This window comes from Mastomys coucha, unplaced genomic scaffold (genome assembly GCF_008632895.1).
Source record: "Mastomys coucha isolate ucsf_1 unplaced genomic scaffold, UCSF_Mcou_1 pScaffold9, whole genome shotgun sequence".
NCBI lineage: Eukaryota > Metazoa > Chordata > Mammalia > Rodentia > Muridae > Mastomys > Mastomys coucha.
The window spans coordinates 105,792,187-105,800,824 of record NW_022196915.1 but is presented as its reverse complement, the minus strand read 5'-3'; the positions used below and the strand labels follow the sequence as shown (position 1 = coordinate 105,800,824).

Genomic DNA, 8,638 nt, shown 5'->3' with positions numbered 1-8,638 from the left:
CACCCTCACCCTCACCCTCACCCTAACCCTAACCCTAACCCTAACCCTAACCCTAACCCTCATACTCCTGTCAGCTTGCCTTCCCACTGTAATGGACTATACCCTCAAGCTGTGAGCAAAAAGAAGCTCTTCTCTCCTCAACCTGCTTTTGCTGCAATAACGAGAAAATTAACTAACTAAAAACATTTTAAAGACCAATAAAATGTTTTCCTTTCAAAATTGGCATTATAGAAACTGGAGAGACAGCTCAGCAGCAAGAGCGCTTATTGTTCTTGTAGAAGTCCCAGCATCCACTCAAGATAGCTCAGAACCATCTGCAAGCCCAGCTAGAGAATCTGAAACCCTCCTCTGTCCTCCAGGGACAGCAGGCACACATATGTACATTTAGGCAAACACTCATACATGTTAAAATAAATGTTCAAAACAAACTGCTGAGCACATTTTAGTTGACCCTTCTTACTTCTGCTTCGATTCCTTTGTTAAACTGTATTGCCGTTTTGCGTGGATCTCAGAAACCAGAGGTCAAGGAAGCGTGTTTAATCTGCCCCGTACAATACCTCAGTGCCCCTGGCAATGCCACGAACCTGGTGTTTACCCAGTAAGGTCTGAGGCTATTTGTTGCCCTGGTAACAGAGGAGTTTAAACTGATAAATGGAAATAGGACTGTGAAAAAGTTGAGGGTCAGACCGAACTTCCTGAGAACAGCAACACCACCTTAGAGCCTCTTGAGCAACGACTGATGCCCACAGCATCAGCAACACAAAGAACAGGCTCAGGATGCTTAGAGAACTGAAGTGTGGGTGGGAACCTTGACACCTCTGCGGAGCTAGCGAGCGGTGGATGAAAGGGGGCAGCTGCCTGCTAGATGTTGCCCTGGCCTTGCATGGTATGGAAATTCTTCATCTGGACTTTGTCCAGAGTCTGACGTCATTCCTCAAGAGGATCCGCCCTATCACTTACAGCTGATAGTGTTTTGTTTTGTTTTGTTTTTCATTAAAATGCTTTTGGGGAGTGGTGGAGCACACCTTTAGTCCCAGCACTCGCACTCAGAAGGCCGAGGCAGGCGGATCTCTGAGTTTGAGTTTATCTTGTTGATTGTTTCAGTGCACAGGTACTCTGAGTGTGCCTTTACCTTGTTGATTGTTTCAGTGCACAGGTACTCTGAGTTTACCTTGTTGATTGTTTCAGTGCACAGGTACTCTGAGTTTACCTTGTTGATTGTTTCAGTGCACAGGTACTCTGAGTTTGCGTTTACCTTGTTGATTGTTTCAGTGCACAGGTATCCTACATTACAAAGTTTTTCTAGAAGAACGACTATGCTGGTGCTTTCTCTTCTTTGTTACACATACAACCTCAAATCCACCACCTTTTTTTTTTTCATTGTTGGTTCTTTTTAAGTATTTCATTAATTCCTTGAGAACTTCATACATTCCCAGTGTCTTTTGATCATATGCGCTCTCCTCCCTTCACTGTCCTCCCTCCTCCCTCTTTCAGCCTCCCTCCTCCCCCTCTCCCTCCCTCCTCTCTTCTTCTTCCTCCCTCCTCCCCCCCCCAACTCCATCCTCTCTCTCTTTTTTGTTCTGGTTAGGGAGCCTAGAGCCTTGCACATGATAGACTCTCTACCCCTGAGCTGTACCCTCTCCCATTCACCTTTTCTTTTGGGAAAGGGTGTCATGATTGCTTCTTTGCCTGTATGTATGAAAAAGAAAGTGTCTTACCAAGGTCCACAGAACAGGCTTTGACCAGGCACTGCCTACCTAGCTCAGGATTTGAACTCATGACCCTCCTGTCTCACCTCCCAAGTGGTTGAGATCCAAGGTCTGCACCAACAGCCTGGCAGAACTTACCATTTTAACTAGTGTGAGGGGTACAGTGTAGTGTCATTGAGTATATGTGTCATTGTCTAGAGATAGGATTTCCTGTGGAACCGCAAGGGCCTGGTTTTGGCAAGCCTGGTGGGCCAGTTAAGGTCTCAAGATCTGCCTGTGCCGTAGAGCCTGGTGCTGAGGTCACAGGCGCTCAGCCACCCAGCTGTGTATGTGGATCCTGGGAGTCTGAGCTCAGGTCCTCAGGCTCCTTCAGCAAGCTCTCCTGCACTCTGAGCCACCTCCCCAACCACCATTGATCTACCTTCTGTCTCTGTGACCAGGCTTCCCCGCCTACCATCAGTCTACTGTCTTCTCTGGGATTAAGGGTGTGCACTAACTTTCTTTAAAAATATTTTTTGGGGGGCTGGAGAGATGGCTCAGTGGTTAAGAGCTCCATCTGCTCTTCCAAAGGTCCTAAGTTCAATTCCCAGCAACCACATGGTGGCTCACAACCATCCATAACGAGATCTGACTCCCTCTTCTGGAGTGTCTGAAGACAGCTACAATGTACTTACATATAATAAATAAATAAATCTTTAAAAAAATTATTTTTTGCTGGGTAGTGGTGGCGCATGCCTTTAATCCCAGCACTTGGGAGGCAGAGGCAGGTGGATTTCTGAGTTTGAGGTCAGCCTGGTCTACAGAGTGGGTTCCAGGACAGCCAGGGCTATACAGAGAAACCCTATCTTTTTTTTTTTTTTTTTTTTTTTTTTTTTTGAGAAACCCTATCTTGAAAAAAACATATATATATATATATATATATTTAACTTCGTGTGTGGACTTTGCAAAATTTCAAGGTAAACAATTAGCTTCAATTCAGACACAGGACTGTGTTCAAAACTGACTTTGAACTCATCTCAAGAATGATCAGAGTTTGACAATGGAAAGTCAGCTTGTATCCTAGCAAAGCGGGAGTTTTCCCTATGCAAATGACTCTCATCCACTGCCCAGCCTCCCTGCTGACTCTTAGCAGCAAGGCTCACACAGGCCTTGGGCTAGAGGTGACGACCGACCGCCCGACCGGCGTCAGTGTTTGAATCGATTTTAAATTCAAGTATTAAGGACATGTTCTTTTGGAGATACTTTACAGAAATCTTAAAGCGTGCTAAGTCGCCAGACTGTTAACTGTATTAAATATGCAAGGACGCCCGTTCTGTGCATCTCTGCGCCATTCTCGACAGCTCTGGCTCTGAGGTGCGTTTCTCCGAATCCGTCTGCTCACTGAGAGAACCGCAGAATGAAGAGGCTGCTAGCACATCTTGCCTGAGCTTAACATCCATGGAGAAGTGGCTCACGCCGCGGGGTGGTTGCTGTCATCCTCTAGAAAGACCCGTCGTCGTCGTTCACTTAAGGGGAGGTGCACATGTGTCCTCTGTCCCCTTCCCCTCCCCCCACTCCCAAGCCTTGGCCTGCCTTGTAGGACCTTTAGGTCCTACACGGTCCTCCTGGGCCGTGAAGCAGTGCTGGGTTCCGGGCACAGGCCGTTTTCTTTATTGCTGCGGGCTCCTCATTCACAGGCTAGGAGTAGCTCTTCTTACCCTCTGATAAAGTCTTTTGTCTTCTAAACCTAGATCCGGTTTTTACTTCCACCATAGTCTCACATATGGTGTCCTTTAATAATTCTATGAATTTCAGGAGGAAACACATGCACTAGCGATGATTCTGTGCAGATTGATGTAAAAGGAATGATCTTGTATAAAAACATCTCACAGCCAGAGCAAGCATGATGGGAAAAATCGCATTAGATGAAGACAGATTAATTCATTTTTACACACAGTAAAATCCGTATCTGCTTTTTACAAATGTAATGACATATCTGCATTTAAGATACCACAATATAGGGCTGAAGAAATGGCTCAGTGGTTAAAAGCTCTGGCTGCTTTTCCAAGAGGACTCAGGTTCAATCCCCCAGCTCCCACATGGCAGCTGTTCCAGGGGACCTAGTGCTCCTTTTGGACTTTGTAGACACCAGGCACTCACAGGGTGTACTGACATACATGCAGGCAAGCACTTATACACATTAAAAAAAAAAGATGGCACAATATTAAGAGAGTCCCCTGGTCTTCTCGCTAGAAATGGCTCTAAGCAAGAGTGAATAGCAAACACATCTCCGTGCTTCAATAAACGAGGGACAAGTCCAGTGCAGAGCTGCAGCTCACAGGGAGCAGTCAAGGGCAGTGCTGATGAGCATGAGCGAGGGCCCAGTGGAGCTTTGAGAGCAAATTTCTCATATGTCAGCAAAGCAAAACCAGCCGTTCCTGATTCAGAACAAAGGGAACACAGAGAACCACTGTGTTCTCTCGGAGCAATTTGCCAGTGAGGAGGAGCTGGGGAGAGAAATGTATTTTATGCATCACCAAATTACAGATCTGAAGTGTGTGTGTGTGTGTGTGTGTGTGTGTGTGTGTGTGTGTGTGTAGGTAAACACTATGCCCAGAGTTTAGTAACGGGAGACACAGTTTCTAAGGATGTAGCCGTGAGCCTGACCCTCTGGATTTCCCATAGCTTCTCTACAGTTACATAGTATGTAAGGAACTGAAGGGCTAGGGGTGGTCCTCAGTGGGAGAGTCCTTGCTTGCCTAGCATGTGTGAGACCCTAGACTTAATATCCAGGCCTGGAAAGAATGTGGGAGGTGGGGGAGGGGGGAGAACAAGGAGACAGAAAGGTTCAACAATAAGCAACTATAAAATTAGTAATTTAAAGCTTCTTAGATAAAACACATTATAATAAATAATAGTGATTATATAAAGACAGCAGAACGGGGAATGAGGGAAAGTAGATGGAAAAAATTCTCATCAGAAAAAAAATGTTACTCCTATTTAGCATGGTGGTACCCTAACTAACCCTAACCCTCACCCAGCAGTCGGGGGCAGGGGGGGGCGGGCTGAGGCAGGAGGATGACTCGGAGTTCAAGTTTCAGGCTAGCCAAGTCTATATAGCAAGAGTCTGCCATAAACTAACAAACGAAGATACCTCAAAGCTAACGGCAAGTTGGCTATATCATTGAAAGCTATAAAAGGACTAAACAGAATACGCAGCCAGTAAAGTGCAGGCCTGCCTGAGTTCTGGTCCCCAGTACCCGTGTAGCGGGCACTCTGTAGAAGATGGCACTCTGGAGCCTCTTGGACAGTCGCTCCTCCCCCACCCCCTGGGGATCGACTGTAAGCCAAACAACCCATTTCCTCCTGATGCTGTTTTGGTCAGCGTTTTATGTAGCGACAGAGAAGCCAACTAGGGAGAGCTGTCCTCCTTGTCCTATGTGACTATTGCATATCACACAGTTCCATTGTACGGACATGCAATTCGTTTTTCCTCTCATGTTGATGGGCACTAGAATAATTTCAAGGTTTTTTTTAGAGTATTAAAGGTGCGTGCGTGTGTGCGTGCGTGTGTGCGTGTGTGTGTGTGTGTGTGTGTGTGTGTGTGTGTGTGTGTGTGAGACACTGGAGACATGGATCTGTGGTTAAGAGCACTGGCTGCTCTTCCAAAGGACCAGGGTTCATTTCCCAGCAAGCACATGGTGGCTCAAAAGTGTCTGTGGCTCCAGTGCAAGGGGAGATGACACCCTCACCAGACGAACTTGCATGCAAAACTCAAAAGCACACGAAATTTTAAAAAGTTTTTAAAGGGGCTGGAGAGATGGCTCAGTGGCTAAGAGCACTGACTGCTCTTCTGAAGGTCCTGAGTTCAAGTCCCAGCAATCACATGGTGCTCACAACCATCCATAATGAGATCTGACGCCCTCTTCTGGTGCATCTGAAGACAGCTACAGTGTACTTACATATAATAAACAAGTAAATCTTTTAAAAAAAAGTTTTTAAAGAAAGAGAGAGAAGGGGCTAGAGAGATGGCTCAGTGGTGAAGAGCACCGACTACTCTTCCAGAGGTCCTGAGTTCAATTTCTAGTAACCACATGGTGGCTCACAACCATCTGTAATGGGATCCAATGCCCTTTCTGGTGTGTCTGAAGAGAGTGACAGTGTACTCACATACATTAAATAGATAAATAAATGAATCTTAGAGAGAGAGGCCTTGTTCATTCTTCTTTTCTTTTTTTGGTTTTTCGAGACAGGGTTTCTCTGTGTAGCCCTGGCTGTCCTGGAACTCACTCTGTAGACCAGGCTGGCCTGGAACTCAGAAATCCACCTGCCTCTGCCTCCCAAGTGCTGGGATTAAAGGTGTGTGCTACCACCACCCGACTACCTTGATCATTCTTACATGCTTTTTTGTGGATATGTTTCTGTTGGGAAAATTTCTAGAAGTAGGAAATAATGAGATTCATACCCACTTTGAAGTTCTAGAAAGAATTCCTTAAACTCTGAACAGTCAGGGTAAGTGTAAGTGGCACTGTTTATAAGCTCTCAAATAGCACTAGATCAAGGTTAGAATGGCATTTTTCTTTCTTTCTTTTCTTTATTTTTAAAGATGAGCTTGGTGGCACAGGCCTGGAATCCAGCTATTCAGAAGGCTGAGGCAGAAGGACCACAAGTTCAAGGCCAGACTGGGCTCTATAGTGAGATCCAGGGCAGCCCGGGCAACTTAATGAGACCTTGTCTCAAAATCAAAAGTAAAAGGAGGACTGAGAACATAGGTTGAAGGTAAGGTACTTTACCTGACATGTGTAAGACCCCTGTTTCAGTTCCCAGCACTATGAGGAAAAATAATGAGAGAGAGAAAGAGAGAGAGAGAGAGAGAAAGAGAGAGAGAGAGAGAGAGAGAGAGAGAGAGAGAGAGAGAGAGAGAGAGAGAAAGAGAGAGAGAGTAACAGGTACCCAGGTACCCAGTGTGAGCCCCAGCAGCCCAGTGTTAGACGGTGTCTTGAATGCTGTCACTCAGGACCAGGTGACCTTGTACCAATTCCTTAACTCCCCTCATAACTAGTTTCATACATGAAACACAAGGTTTAAAAATCATACCGACTTCATGAGGTTTTCCCGCGCGGAGTGAAAGGATGCATGCACAGTCCTCCTGCATTGTTTAACACACACAGGAGCTAAATAATTAGTTTTTTCAATGACCAGATGCATCATCATGCAACAAGAGCCTGGCGAACGCAGTACTCGGACCCCATCTCCCGGAGCAGAAGCAATTTGTCTTAACAACTTAGGTCTGCCTTGAACTTGTCGGCTCTGACCCATGCTTGTTGTTGTCTTTCATGGAGTAGATGGCTTAATCTGTACAGTAATTCTGTTGGGTGTTTTCTGATGATATAAGAATGAATAAAAAGGCTCTGAAGGAAAGCCAAATAACCAACTAGAAAAGAAAGTGGCACATGATGAGGTCTCGGAGAAACCTAGCTGTGGCTCTGCTTTTGTATTGTCTAATTTTTAGGTAGAGTCTCACTAAATAACCTCATTCTATGTGGTCTGGAACTTGCTGTGTAGACCACATTGCCTGGTTCCTTCTGTATGTTCCCCCCAGGGTGCTGTGGTTGCAGGTACAGGTTGCAGGGCCTGAGTTCGAATCCATAACACAGCCATGCCTGGCTTTTTAGGTGGGTGCTAGGGATTCGAACTCAGTCCCTCATGCTTGCCAGGTAAGCTCTTTCACCCACTGAGCCATCTTCCTAACCCCTTCCAGAAGACTTTCAATAAAGAAATGCTTTATATGGAATTTGTTTATCTGTTTTTCTTTCCTTTTTTTCTTTTTTAGGGATGTTGGGGATAAAAGTGAAACAAATAGAGAAATGTTCTACGGCTGCGCTCCATCCTCAGCCTGGCATTTTGTGACGGGTCTTACTTATATATGTAGTCCACACTGGCCTTGGACTACTGCTCTTTCTGCCTCTGCCACTGGAATGCTGGGAATACGGGTGTGCTCACCACCTTAGCAACAAAAGGGTTGTTCGTAAACGTGCAGGTAGAGCAAAGACATACTCTGAAGACCCAAAGCCTTGTGGAGACTGGAAACAGCAGTGAGGCAGAGAAAACCTGTCTGGGAGGATTGCTCAATGGGAAGGAGTCCCGCCCTTTGGTGGAGAGACTTGAGTCACTTTGATGACCTGGCAGGAAAAGGACAGGGAAACACATTCCCATGCTGGAGAACCCTGCTATTAAGGTTGCAGTCCACCATGTCCAGATGGCTCTCCGAGCTCGGCATAAAATGGAGGACTGCCTTTCTCAGCGGGGCTTCCATTTCTCTGCTGGACTTTGTTTTGAGAGTGTCTCTGAGCACAGATGACTGACCTTACTTGGAGGATGACCCTGCATAGAGCTTCCCGCAAGTGCTGCATGACTCAGCAGATGAGCCCCCCCCTCTCTCTCTGTCTCTCTCTCTCTTCCTCTCCCTTTCTCTCTCTCTCTGTCTCTCTGTCTTTCTCTCTCTGCCTGCCTGTATAATTAGGCACTGTTAATGAGCAATTGACCCTTCCCGCCTCTATGATAATTAGACACTACTGTGTTATGACCAATCGACCCTTACCACCCACAACCCCCAAAGCCCCTATGTACTGTACCCCTGAGGTAATAAAGTGGAGCTGTCCCACAGAAGCTGGCTTCCCAACAAGTCCTTCCATCATACTATCTGCCGTACAAACCCTCATGGGGCTGGGTGGCCAACAACCCCCAAGGAAAGGGAGACCCACATTCCTTGGCCTCCGTCTTTCATACTCTCTGTCTCTGAGTTGTGAAGGAGTTAGGGCTGGGGTAAGGAACATAGACCACCATGCCTCTCTGGGTAGTTGGCAATGGGGTGGGGCAATATGATGCACCGCTGGCCGTTGGACTTATAAACATGTATCCGGTAGACGTGGAAAGAGACGTGGAGGTTC

At 46.3% G+C, this 8,638-nt stretch overlaps 1 long non-coding RNA gene across 1 annotated transcript; it reads left to right on the top strand.

Annotated features, from left to right (window-relative positions):
* The first annotated feature begins 6,298 nt into the window (after nucleotides 1–6,298).
* On the top strand, nucleotides 6,299–8,357 carry LOC116084816. Its single transcript, XR_004116271.1, has 2 exons — nucleotides 6,299–6,467; nucleotides 7,522–8,357. It is a non-coding gene; the product is annotated as an uncharacterized LOC116084816 (long non-coding RNA).
* The last annotated feature ends 281 nt before the right edge of the window (nucleotides 8,358–8,638 follow it).